We start from the raw sequence: 13,854 nt of genomic DNA on the forward strand, positions 1-13,854 counted from the left end.
AATCCGGCCGAAAGGACGTTAGGCAACGGCATTGGGAGCTATTTGTCGCCTGAGTGTACAACGCAGTGTAATTTCCAAGTATGCAGTACTCCATATTCTGCGGCTGAGGCAAACTCTTTTGGCAAGAGCGGAAGAACAAGGTCACCCTGCAGCACTTTCCAAAATTACGCACGTTCCCCAGGGACTTGTTTGTGATACGTGAAACGCGGCATACGCACTGGCCGTGTACAAGGGGGCTAGAATGCCCGCGGCGGTGGCCGCCTGGTGTAAACATGTTTGCCGCCACCGCGCCGCCAGCTCCTGCTGCTAACTGCCGCTCCTAATCTCTCGCCGCTGACGTTTACACGCTGTATCCACTGCTTCCCGGCATCGCGTGGCATCCCGCAGTAAACTAAACACTATGCACCGGTCGTTTCCAGCTAGTGGGCTTTTGACAGATTTTTGTAAATTTTTTTTTGTGTCCCAGAACCGTAAAATTCTCTGCGCTGCCCTCGGGAGCAGGCGGTTGAAACGCTCCTTCCGTCCGCGCCTCGGACCAACACCGACTCAAAGGAAGCCCTCGGCGCTTGTTGGTGACGTCACGTCAGCTAGGCACGGCGAACGCCATGTCTGTTGCAGGCAGAAACGCCTGGGCGTGCTTATCACTATAAATATCTTATTTTTGGACAAAATGTTTGGTATTGTTTTGGATTCTGCAGTTTTATTTAGATGAAAGATTTTCTTACTATCGTAAAGCTACAAATGAAGATCATACTCCTGTATTACTGAATCCTGCTCAAACAAACGTAAATCAATATGAGAAGATGCTTTGGCCCATTGCAAGCTCCGGAAATTTTACATTCAAGTAACTATATTTACTTGATCCATTTTGCTATCGAAACTTACCCCAACTCCCTTACAATCAACTCGTTTCTTTTATTTATTTATTTATTTTCGTTTGACATCGTCACTGGAAATGTGAACTAATTTACATGTGTAAATGTCCAACTGTTGCCAGTCATTAGATTACAGTCGTTTTCAACGAAAGGAATTCTAAACAGGAAATAAAATAGCTTCATACATCGAAAATATTGCTGAGCTTAAAACTTTTTTAAACATGCACATTAGAAAAGAAAAATATTCCCCTCATGCAACGGAAAGGAGAAACTTTATAAGATAAAAAAAATTTATTTGATAAAACAAGTATCTCTCTTTTGTCTCTTCTTATGTCCTCCACTCCCTCCCCAACGTGTGCAATCGCAAGATATTTCATTAACATTCAGTGCTCCTCACCCCATAGTCAACCAACATACCTAAAGAAGAGCACCAATATGTTCACAGTTTCTTGTAAAATCAACCCAGTACAAACGTAACTTCCTCAGATTTACAAATAAGGTAAAGAAGCACGAATTCTGTTGCTGCTGGACCGTGAAGTTGTTTTTGTATGTCAATCCTTAAAACAGGTGGAAATTTAAGTTCAGGAGTACACTATTTGTTAAGAAGTGTAATGAATTGCACAATTAATTGATTGCGGAAATCTCTCAGAACAATGTGTGTTGGTCAACTACGGCCAATAGTTTCACATTTTCCTGTGTCAGAGCGGGAGACACCACCATTATGAGTATGCCTGCAACAGACCTGGCGTTCGCCGTGCCTAGCTGACGTGACGTCACGAACAAGCGCCGAGGCCTTCCTTTGAGGCGGTGTTGCTCGGACTCTCCGTGAAGTCGAGTGACGTCACACAGAATTCACAGCACTTCTGACGGTTTCGTGCGCGCGAAACGAATTACCCGACGTACTGCTTCGCGGATTTCATAGGAATCGTTTATTGGCAGACCCGGATTAATTCTCCGCATTGCTACGCACTAAACTACTCTAAACAAGGCTCGCTACCCCAGCTGTTACCCGCGAGACAGCGTTAAAATGCTCTCACCGTTCCAACGTCAAAAATTATTAGGTCTACAACTTTGCTTCCGCCGTTTTGCCATAGACGGCAGTAGCTGCAAGTGGGGTTCAGGTGGTTAGTCATATGTGTGATACAATAAGCTTAGGCACCTGGAACATAATGCCATAAAAATATCAGTCGATTTGTGATTCCATCATAAGGTTATTCTCGATTAAATACGTCAACTTACGTACCCATTTCTCGCCATTTGCGGTAAGTTTTAATTTTCTGCTTTAACATGAAAAAACTGTGGCTGTGGCTCTTAAAATGCTGGGTAAGAACAATGGTGAGGGAACTATTCGTGGAAGACCGTGCAGAGAATATTTTCAACGCCTTAAGAAGGGTGATTTTGATGTCGATGGCGGTGGAAGACAGAACGTTTTCGTAGCTACTGCAACAGACGAAGACAGTCATAGAACATCATTATCGAAAGCAATTTATGCCTTCGAGCCCAGCACTGAAACACAAACGGCCACAATACAGCGATAGACACGTAAAGGTAATTTAGCAGCAGGTCAGTGCTCGACCACATGTCGCAAAACGCGTCAAAATACACATGGAAACGTTGAAATGAGGTCATATCCCTACCGCCGTATTCTCCGTATGTTGCTCTCTCTGACTACCACATTTTTCTATCAGTGGCATATCCGATCAAATGAACAAGTGCAAAATTGAAATCGATTCATCGATCCCCCACAAAAGACGCCCAGTTTTTCCGCCAAGGGATGCGTATGCTATCCGAAAGATGGGAGAATGTGGTGGCCAGCGATGGGCAATACTATAAATCAATTTTTTTTTGTAAGTTTTGCACAGTAAAGCCCCGAACTTCGAGAGAAAACGGCGGAAGCAAAGTTGTATACCTAGTAGACCCGTAGCGACCCCCACTACTTCCATTAAGTTTCCGAGAACCGACTAACATTTCAGTACACTGCCCCCCCCCTCCCCAAGCACCTAACGACTCCCATGGCTAATGTCCATATAGCGCAAGAGAAATATACTTAATTCAACGTCACTCAAGGGAAAGGTCTCACAAAAGCATCACTACTTTTCTGCTGCATTGTGCTTCCATCTCCTGCGATGCACTACTTCGTTTTTAATGTTGATGTATGTGCTGCTGTCAATCACATCAGTCAGAACTGTTTCGTCTTCCACATACCCCTTTACGACTGAATTTCATAAGCCTCCCCTTTCCTAATATATGTGCAGTCCAGTTTCGTCAACTTGTTTTTATCACGAGGAGTGGGGATAGCGCCTTTGACTAGTAATGAAAACGTCTTGGACCCAGGCATAGAACTTCGCCACTGCTCAAATTTTTAATAAAATCATCAGCAATGGAAGACGAAGACTTTAGGTATAAGAAATCACACTCGTTCTGTCAACGGCATAATCAAAGAGGGCAAATGAGCATAGAGAGGTTCAGGGAACACACTTGTGCTTGGGGTCGGAAACTGCCCCTGCCGGTATTACATTACCAAATTTCTTTGTCCAATATCTTTGTCAAAGAAATTTGATGGTGTATTGGGGAACTTTGTCAAATGTCGTCAAATATTTGATCAACTCTAGGGCCTCGCTGTAGATTTCATCAGAGAAGTCGCTTGTCTTCTATTCACTGCAATGTGACATGTTACCACATGGAGCGCTAGCATCGCTGCATTCTGTCGTCTGTAGTGTTTTTATAAACATTGCCAGTAAATACAATTGGTGTGTGCCGACAACTACAAAATTAATAGAGATGTATAAAGCTGATGAGGCGCTTTACAACGTGAGGCACAATGAATACAAAAATAAGATTGAGAAGATTGGAGACCAGACCTGACCTGACCTAACCTAAATCTCTCGTGTAGCAAGGAATCGGAGTGTTACAGTGAGCTTGTCTTCTGAAGATGTAGCAGTTCTTAAGTGAGTATTGTGCTTTGTAATATGAGGATACACTTCACTGAGCACATAACAGAAATGTATGCTCATCCATTCTTAGGTAATTGATGTACGACTTAAGGTCCGCCACTATAAGCTCACGTAACAAGTTTTGTCGAATGCTTTTATCGTGTCGTCGTAAAACCCACGGCTTCACCCAGGTACGTTTCTTTTTTCCCCCGCTTCTCTTCTGCAGATGCACACAGTGCAATTGTGGTACATGCAACTGCTGCGGTTAACAACAAGTAATTTGTCAGCAATCTTGAATTTTGACGAAAAATATGATGGCAGTGTAATACCCATTTTTTAGCGCCAAGTCAAACATCTTTGCCAAATATATTTGACGAATATTTGATCACATCTTTGATCAAATCTTTGGCAAAGAAATTTGATAGTGTAGTACCGGCCTAAAGGCGGAGGAAGAATCAGCAATGGTCAACAGCATGAGGATGCAGAAGGCAATGGAAACCACAATTAAAGACGCATAACGTGTATCTACAGCACATGTGGCCTTTAAGTGAGAAAGTGTCGTGATGCTCTTTCCATTCACATAAGATGCCGGAATGGTCTCCCATTCGGATATCTGAGAGGGCACCACCAAAGAAGTGGCTGTCTTGGGTAACTTATTCGCCCTTAAAATCAGCCTAGTCGGTTGCAAGCACCCTTCAGCTTAGGAGCATTGGGGAAAGCTATGCCAATCATCTTCAGACGAAACAAAAACGCCTTACTCTTCCGAGCGGAAACTAGGCGGTGTGACTACTATAGCGGAAAGCTCTAGCGTACAAGGGCCACCAGGAAAAAGTATGTTATATGTAGGGATACGAAAAAATCGTATTGTTTTATAGCCAGTTGCGGTGTTACTCTCAGCCAGTTTCGGTATTATTTTTGGCCAATCGTTGTTTTTCAGCCACTCTCTGTGTTTATCTAATTTCAGCGCTATTTTTTCCAATTTCGGCTGTATGTTTTCGCAAATTCTGTGCTTGTTTTCGCCCAAACTCTGTTGCCAAACACGGTGTTTCTTCCCAACTTAGGAGATTTTTATGTCATATCATAGGTACGTGAGAAATGGACCGTAATTTTAAAACTGAAGGAATAAGAAATCAAAATGCAATTTCAACGCTGACCAACTATAATCTACGAATATTGGTAAACTGCTGTCCTCAGATTTGTGACTTATTTAATACGGGAAAACGACAAATTTCGCAATATTTCGTAAAAATTGCCGATTTCGGGATACTTTGTGAAAATCGCCGACTCTGTTTTATTTCATTAAAAACCGTTAATTTCACATTTTTTGCGTTATCGTTTTCGCGAAATGTTATTGTTCCTAGTTACAGGGTGACTACTTCTTTCGTACAACTATGAGTCGTGTGAAATGTTCGTTCAAAAATGGTTCAAATGGCTCTAAGCCCTATGGGACTTAACATCTGAGGTCATCAGTCCCCTAGACTTAGAAACTAACTAACCTAAGGACATCACACACATCCATGCCCGAGGCTGGATTCTTCGAACCTGCGACCGTAGCAGGCGCGCGGTTCCAGACTGAAGCGTCTAGAACCGCTCGGCCACCGCGGCCGGCGAAATGTTCCTCCCAAAGGCGAGAATTAAAAGAACCCAAAAGAAAAACTAGTCATCTGTTCAATGCGTGGGTTCTACGAAAAATGTTCGACAGATTACAGTTTCAAATTTCGCAGCATGGGGACTCCAGTTCTCACGCGAACGGAAAATGAGAAATCCCAGCCGCTTCCATTGAAGCCTCTTGAAAATTTCCCGGAAGACGTTACAGTGGGAGCAGGCACCCGCGGTTTGACCTTGAGACTGGCATGCGGAGTGTAGTATGCCCCCGTACTTCCAGAGAACACGGAACATCACTTTCCCAGCAGCTGATGTCACCTCGGCCTTTCTGCTTTTGTTTCCGCACGACATGCCGTATGTTTCCATTGAAGTGGCCCTCGCTCTGTGTGTGTTGGTGAACTCAGCGCTCACCAACCGCGACAGCTGGCGCCAAAACGATGTGTACTTTGACGAATTGACTCACATGCTGTAACGACGGTTCTAGTGTTTGCATTTTACTCTGCGCAATCGAAATGCTAGGCTCTCGTACGGCGTGAAAATTTGTGTCACTGATTTAGAGTTTTGAGAAAATTATGCAGTTTTTGTAGCGTAAATTGGCATATCTCGATGTAGTACACACAAGGACTGTGTATATTGCATTAGGAGACTACATTTCCTTACGATAGAAGAGTCTCGAAATATGATGGAAGAGTCACGCACATTAAAAAGTAATTGTGTACATGCTTTTTTATTTCGTAACCTCACACACATTGTTTATAGCGTATAATTGAAGACGAATGGAATATTCCAGAATTTGAAACACGAACAGCTGCTAGCATGAGTATCTTAGATACCTTAGGGGTTGCGAAGCAACTCAAATCGTTTGATAGTGCAAGTCTTCAGGTCCAGATTGTATACCGATTAGGTTCCTTTCAGACTACGCTGATAACAATAGCTCCCTACTTAGCAATCATATACAACCGCTCGCTCACCGATAGATCTGTACCTACAGATTGGAAAATTGCGCAGGTCGCACCAGTGTTTAAGAAGGGTAGTAGGAGTAATCCATCGAACTACAGACCTATACATTGACGTCGGTTTGCAGTAGGGTTTTGGAGCATATACTGTATTCAAACATTATGAATCACCTCGCAGGGAACGATCTATTGATACGTAATCAGCATGGTTTCAGAAAACATCGTTCTTGTGCAACGCAGATAGCTCTTTATTCGGACGAAGTAAAGGCCGCTATCGACAGGGGATCTCAAATTGATTCCGTATTTCTAGATTTCCGGAAAGCTTTAGACACCGTTCCTCACAAACGACTTCTAATCAAGCTGCGGGCCTATGGGGTATCGTCTCAGTTGTGCGACTGGATTCGTGATTTCCTGTCAGGAAGGTCGCAGTTCGTAGTAATAGACGGCAAATCATCGAGTAAAACTGAAGTGATATCAGGTGTTCCCCAGGGAATCGTCCTGAGACCTCTGCTGTTCCTGATCTACACTCCTGGAAATGGAAAAAAGAACACATTGACACCGGTGTGTCAGACCCACCATACTTGCTCCGGACACTGCGAGAGGGCTGTACAAGCAATGATCACACGCACGGCACAGCGGACACACCAGGAACTGCGGTGTTGGCCGTCGAATGGCGCTAGCTGCGCAGCATTTGTGCACCGCCGCCGTCAGTGTCAGCCAGTTTGCCGTGGCATACGGAGCTCCATCGCAGTCTTTAACACTGGTAGCATGCCGCGACAGCGTGGACGTGAACCGTATGTGCAGTTGACGGACTTTGAGCGAGGGCGTATAGTGGGCATGCGGGAGGCCGGGTGGACGTACCGCCGAATTGCTCAACACGTGGGGCGTGAGGTCTCCACAGTACATCGATGTTGTCGCCAGTGGTCGGCGGAAGGTGCACGTGCCCGTCGACCTGGGACCGGACCGCAGCGACGCACGGATGCACGCCAAGACCGTAGGCTCCTACGCAGTGCCGTAGGGGACCGCACCGCCACTTCCCAGCAAATTAGGGACACTGTTGCTCCTGGGGTATCGGCGAGGACCATTCGCAACCGTCTCCATGAAGCTGGGCTACGGTCCCGCACACCGTTAGGCCGTCTTCCGCTCACACCCCAACATCGTGCAGCCCGCCTCCAGTGGTGTCGCGACAGGCGTGAATGGAGGGACGATTGGAGACGTGTCGTCTTCAGCGATGAGAGTCGCTTCTGCCTTGGTGCCAATGATGGTCGTATGCGTGTTTGGCGCCGTGCAGGTGAGCGCCACAATCAGGACTGCATACGACCGAGGCACACAGGGCCAACACCCGGCATCATGGTGTGGGGAGCGATCTCCTACACTGGCCGTACACCACTGGTGATCGTCGAGGGGACACTGAATAGTGCACGGTACATCCAAACCGTCATCGAACCCATCGTTCTACCATTCCTAGACCGGCAAGGGAACTTGCTGTTCCAACAGGACAATGCACGTCCGCATGTATCCCGTGCCACCCAACGTGCTCTAGAAGGTGTAAGTCAACTACCCTGGCCAGCAAGATCTCCAGATCTGTCCCCCATTGAGCATGTTTGGGACTGGATGAAGCGTCGTCTCACGCGGTCTGCACGTCCAGCACGAACGCTGGTCCAACTGAGGCGCCAGGTGGAAATGGCACGGCAAGCCGTTCCACAGGACTACATCCAGCATCTCTACGATCGTCTCCATGGGAGAATAGCAGCCTGCATTGCTGCAAAAGGTGGATATACACTGTACTAGTGCCGACATTGTGCATGCTCTGTTGCCTGTGTCTATATGCCTGTGGTTCTGTCAGTGTGATCATGTGATGTATCTGACCCCAGGAATGTGTCAATAAAGTTTCCCCTTCCTGGGACAATGAATTCACGGTGTTCTTATTTCAATTTCCAGGAGTGTATATAAATGACCTGGGTGACAATCTGAGCAGTTCTCTTAGGTTGTTCGCAGATGATGCTGTAATTTAGCGTCTAGTAAGGTCATCCGAAGGCCAGTATCAGTTGCAAAGTGATTTAGAAAAGATTGCTGTATGGTGTGGCAAGTGGCAGTTGACGCTAAATAACGAAAAGTGTGAGGTGATCCACACGAGTTCCAAAAGAAATCCGCTGGAATTCGAATACTCGATAAATAGTACAATTCTCAAGGCTGTCAATTCAACTAAGTACCTGGGTGTTAAAATTACGAACTTCAGTTGGAAAGACCACATAGATAACATTGTGGGGAAGGCGAGCCAAAGGTTGCGTTTCATTGGCAGGACACTTAGAAGATGCAACAAGTCCACTAAAGAGACGGCTTACACTACACTCGTTCGTCCTCTTTTAGAATATTGCTGAGCGGTGTGGGATCTTTACCAGGTGGGATTGTGGGATCCTTACCAGGTGGGATTGACGGAGGACATCGAAAGGGTGCAAAAAAGGGCAGCTCGTTTTTTATTATCACGTAATAGGGGAGAGAGTGTGGCAGACATGATACACGAGTTGGGATGGAAGTCATTAAAGCAAAGACGTTTTTCGTCGCGGCGAGATCTATTTACGAAATTTCAGTCACCAACTTTCTCTTCTGAATGCGAAAATATTTTGTTCGGCCAACCTACATAGATAGGAATGATCATCAAAATAAAATAAGAGAAATCAGAGCTCGAACAGTAAGGTTTAGGTGTTCGTTTTTCCCGCGCGCTGTTCGGGAGTGGAATCGTAGAGAGATAGTATGATTGTGGTTCGGTGAACCCTCTGCCAAGCACTTAAATGTGAATTGCAGAGTAATGATGTAGATGGTTTATAACCTATGGTCACAATGGTTGCTCAATGGTGTCTCAAGACGGTCACCCATCCAAGAGCTAACCGGGCCCGACGTTGCGTAACTTCTATCGGACGAGAACTGCCGCAATCAACGAGGTTCAATAACGTAGGCTCGAATTAGTTTTACCATGTTTGAGGTCACTTTGCAGAGCAGCATCACTTAAATCTCAGTTCCTACGGTAATCTCTGGTTCCGTCAGGGCGTGCGGTCTGTTTTTATAGACCCCCTTTAAGGTAGCTCCACAGGAACATCCCACAGGGGTCAGTACTAGGGCCTATGATCTTTTCATTTTGTGTCAATGAGGTGTATCAGTTGCGTCCTACTGCAGATACGACATGTACACTGATGACCTCCAACTGAATCTTAAGTGCGCAGCCAATAACCCTGAAGACAGCTGCCGGGAGTCTCAATACTGACATGTGTACATTATCAAAACGGGCGCAGGATGTACGAAAGCCCAAAGCATGCAAAACCCAAGCGGTACTGATCTGTCATTCTAGGCTCATTAGCCCGAGATACCACGAATCCCTACCATCTTCAACCCTAAATGGGACAAACATCGACTTGTCTCCTTCAGCAAAGAGTCTAGGAGAAAAAAAGCAGATGAAATTCTAAATTGGAAAAAAATGGAAATTTGTGGTAAGTACCATGGGATCAAACTGCTGAGGTTACACACTACTTAATCTAACTTTAACTTACACTAAGTACGACAAACACGCCCATGCTCGAGGCAGGACTCGAACCTCCGATAGGGGAAGCCGCACGAACCATGACAAGACGCCCAAGACCTCGCAGCTACCCCGCGCGGCAATTCTAAATTGGACTGAGTCGTAATTGCAATGTACTAGAAGGCGTCAGCATCTCTCTACTCCTTAGGAACACACAAAAAGGTCTTTCCTTTCAACCTGAAACGAAGCTTGTACAAATACTTCCAGTTATTGATTACAGCAATGGTATCCTACAAAGTATTCCTCATGAAAAGTCACAGCGTCTGGAACTGATTTCGAATGCCAGTGTTGGTTATGTCTCTGACGTTCGACTCTTTGATCGTATTTCACCATCATATTCACAGCTATTCTGGCTGCGTGTTGACGGGTGCAGAGGTTTCCATAGCCTCTGCCTTATCAACGTACACTGTTCCTCGTATCTCTCGTCGACCTTAACGCCCTTGTCTGAACAACATGGCAGAAACACCAGTTCCCAACAGATCAAAATCCTCTGTATCCGACTCCATCGGCTCAGCCACTTCTGCGAAGTCCTTTTCAAGTAGCAGAAACCCGGCTCTGGAATAACCTGCCGCGTTATACCAGAGAACTGAATACGATCTCCAGCTTCAGAAGACAGTTAATGACATATATACGAAAGCAACAATAATGATTAGCATTCTCCCTGTACGCAATGGTTACCCTCGCACATCCTTCTTTCCAACCAGATCTTTCTTATTTCCAGTGTTCTGAACAGATGTATGCCCCCTAAATTTCCTTTCTTCAGAAAAGATATGGGCACTGTATTATTATTATTATCATCGCTATCACTGTCACCGCCGGAGCAACAGCAGCAGTACTGCCAGTATTAACTTTATTATTTCGTAGTATTATTTACTCACACTGCCACTATACATACTCATACCATTTTAATAGTATTTGTCAAATTAAAACTGTTACTTCTCAGGTAACTGTGACGTAATAGACACTGTATGTGTGAAACTCTAGTCCAATGTAAGAGTGTGTCTGATAGCCCTAATCAGATCATGTTACATAAACATACCCATGGGGGCCATAAACTTTCAGAGATGATTCCATCACCAAACAATTTCGTTTAAGAAATGATTTTTTTCACAAGTGACACCGACTTGCCTGCAACCAATAATAACGCTAATCTTCCTCAAGCACCGAAGTAAGCCGCTGAATGATTTCTTGGTACGTAAAATTGTTCTCTGTAGTTTCAAAGAAACTCCAGAGCGACCTTAAGTGGAATTACCATATAAAACAGATAGTGGGAAAAGCAGACGCAAGACTCAGATACATCGGAAGAATCTTAAAGAAAGTAGCTTATAAGGCGCTTGTGCGCCCGATTCTCGAGTATTGTTCATGTATCTGGGATCCCTATCACGTAGGGCTGATAGAGGAGATAGAGAAGGTCCAACGAAGAGCGGCGCGTTTCGTCACGGGATCGTTTAGCTGGCGAGAGAGCGTTACGGAGATGCTAAACAAACTCCACTGGCAGACGTTACAAGAGAGGCGCTGTGCATCACGGAGAGATTTACTACTGAAATTCAGGGGCAGCTCTTTTCAGGAGGAGTCAGGCAACATACTGCTTCCCCCCTTGTACATATCGCGTATTGACCACGAGGAGTAAATTCGAGAAATTAGAGCCAATACAGAGGCTTACCGACAATCATTCTTCCTGTGCACTATTCGCGAGTGGAACAGGGTTGGAGGCATCAGATAGTGATACCGAAAGTACCCTCCGCCACACACCAATAGGTGGCTTGCGGAGTATGGTTCAAATGGCTCTGAGCACTATGGGACTCAACTTCTGAGGTCATTAGTCCCCTAGAACTTAGAACTAGTTAAACCTAAGTAACCGAAGGACATCACAAACATCCATGCCCGAGGCAGGATTCGAACCTGCGACCGTAGCGGTCTTGCGGTTCCAGACTGCAGCGCCTTTAATCGCACGGCCACTCCGGCCGGCTGCGGAGTATGACTTAGATGTAGATGAAAGAAAACAGGGCTCCACTATTCGATGGCGCGATACGGCACACCACACTCCAGTTTTATGGCAGTGCAAAATACACGTGGATTTTCAGTATTCATGTATTTTCAGTATTCTTATATTTTTGCCTGTTCCTGTATCCCTTGAAGAAAACACGGTCCGGTTCTGCTACTCCATGGATGTCAACAAATGACCATAACCATGTGCACACCGTCCGTCCGTGTGTGGACGGAAGCACATTTACCAAAGATCTTCCACATCTTTGACTCAAACTGCACAACCACAGTTCGCTGGTTTAGAAATATCGAAGAAGATTTCCATCTTCTACAAATGAAACCCGAAGATGTCTGTGGCGGCGATCTCTTCCGTAAGAAGAGACAAATGGGCCACACCGAGATGAAAGAGCAAAAAGAGGTCGCCGTATCCCTTGAACGGAGGAGGGGGTAAGCAAACCCATTCACGAAGAATGGAGGAAATCTGGTCTTGAAAGTACACAAAGTTCACTGTGTGGCGTCACTTCAAAGATTTCCGCCATTTATCCGAATCAATGAAACCGTCAATAACGCGTAATAAAACTAATATTTAATTTTCTGAAAATTTCTCGTCTGTGAAAAATAGCTATATGTTAACCTCGTTATTTGTGTGTACTGCAAAAATGAAGACGATAATGTATATAATATCATAAAAGTACTCGCCAACATAAAAAATCTCTCTCATGGATAAGTCTCGTAGACGATTAGGTTTTTCGTGGAGGTGTGTCCCGACTGTGCGATTAATTGAAGGCAGTTTGTTTATTGCCAATACGCGTTTCGGACTTCTTTCATTTGTTAAGTATCTTCAGTGGCCTGTAATACGTTTTTCTCTTTTATACATAAAACAAACGTATTTTGTGGTAGTTACAATATGTTACTATGTAACGTTCTGTCGTATTTTTCTCTTTTTTTAGGTTAGAATCAATTTTGTAGCAAAAATTTCGTAATGCGAATTCATCGTCCGGTGTTACAATTTCCAGCGCTGTTAACCCATGCGTGTGGTCCTGGAGATGTGTTCATTAGTCTCCGTGCACCAGTTGGCAGTTCGGCATTCTTTCACCCACATTTGATGAACTCATCGCATGCATTATTTGCACTTTGCATTTTCTGTTCATGTGAGTGTTTTCGGTATGTGGTGTTACTAACTGTCGGTGTGTGTTTATCTCTTGTCTTTTGTTTGTGTTGCGTGTGTGGTTTGACATTGTCATTTGTGTGTGTGTGTGTGTGTGTGTGTGTGTGTGTGTGTGTGTGTGTGTGTGAGAGAGAGAGAGAGAGAGAGAGAGAGAGAGAGAAAGCAGTCAGTAAAATACCAAACGAACTGTTTCCAAGCAAAACGTGAGCCGTAGCTACTATGCAGTTTTTTTACGTAAATGACAATTAACACTATTACCATCATTCTTGATGTTTACGAGACTGATTGAGTTTAAACCAATGATATACTTCGGCTCTCAGTTTTCTTACAACGTTAAGGCCAAAGACGGAGTCCCAATAGATAGTTTTACATCATTTAATGCTTCTCATTATCAATTTCATAATATAGAGTTAATTTCTCGTAATCACAGGTGATTATGTTATAATTGGCGACCTGACAGGGCAAATTATCCGGAAACCGCCTGTGATTACAAGAAGTTAACTTTATATTCCGAATCATGTCATGTTAGTACGAAAGGCGTTGCTACTTGATTTCGAAGTGTGAAGCTAATATATCGGCCAGATTTAACCTCTTCAAGAAAGAATTGCACTAATGGACGCATACGTGCCTACCCGTTCATTTAAGGTAACGAGTTACATTTTTACAGAGAAGTTTCCTGGTGTTTCCGTACCAGGAAAGAGTAATATACTGGATTTCGTGACAAAGGGGCGTATTACAGGGTTAGTTGCAAACGTAA

The 13,854-nt window shown here is 44.7% G+C and overlaps 1 protein-coding gene across 1 annotated transcript in view; it reads right to left on the minus strand.

Moving 5' to 3' along the window:
- The window catches only part of LOC124550758 (serine/threonine-protein kinase SIK1-like), a 454,642-nt gene that overhangs the window by 423,655 nt on the left and 17,133 nt on the right, over positions 1-13,854 (minus strand). The window lies entirely within an intron of this gene.

This window comes from Schistocerca americana, chromosome 9 (assembly GCF_021461395.2).
Source record: "Schistocerca americana isolate TAMUIC-IGC-003095 chromosome 9, iqSchAmer2.1, whole genome shotgun sequence".
NCBI lineage: Eukaryota > Metazoa > Arthropoda > Insecta > Orthoptera > Acrididae > Schistocerca > Schistocerca americana.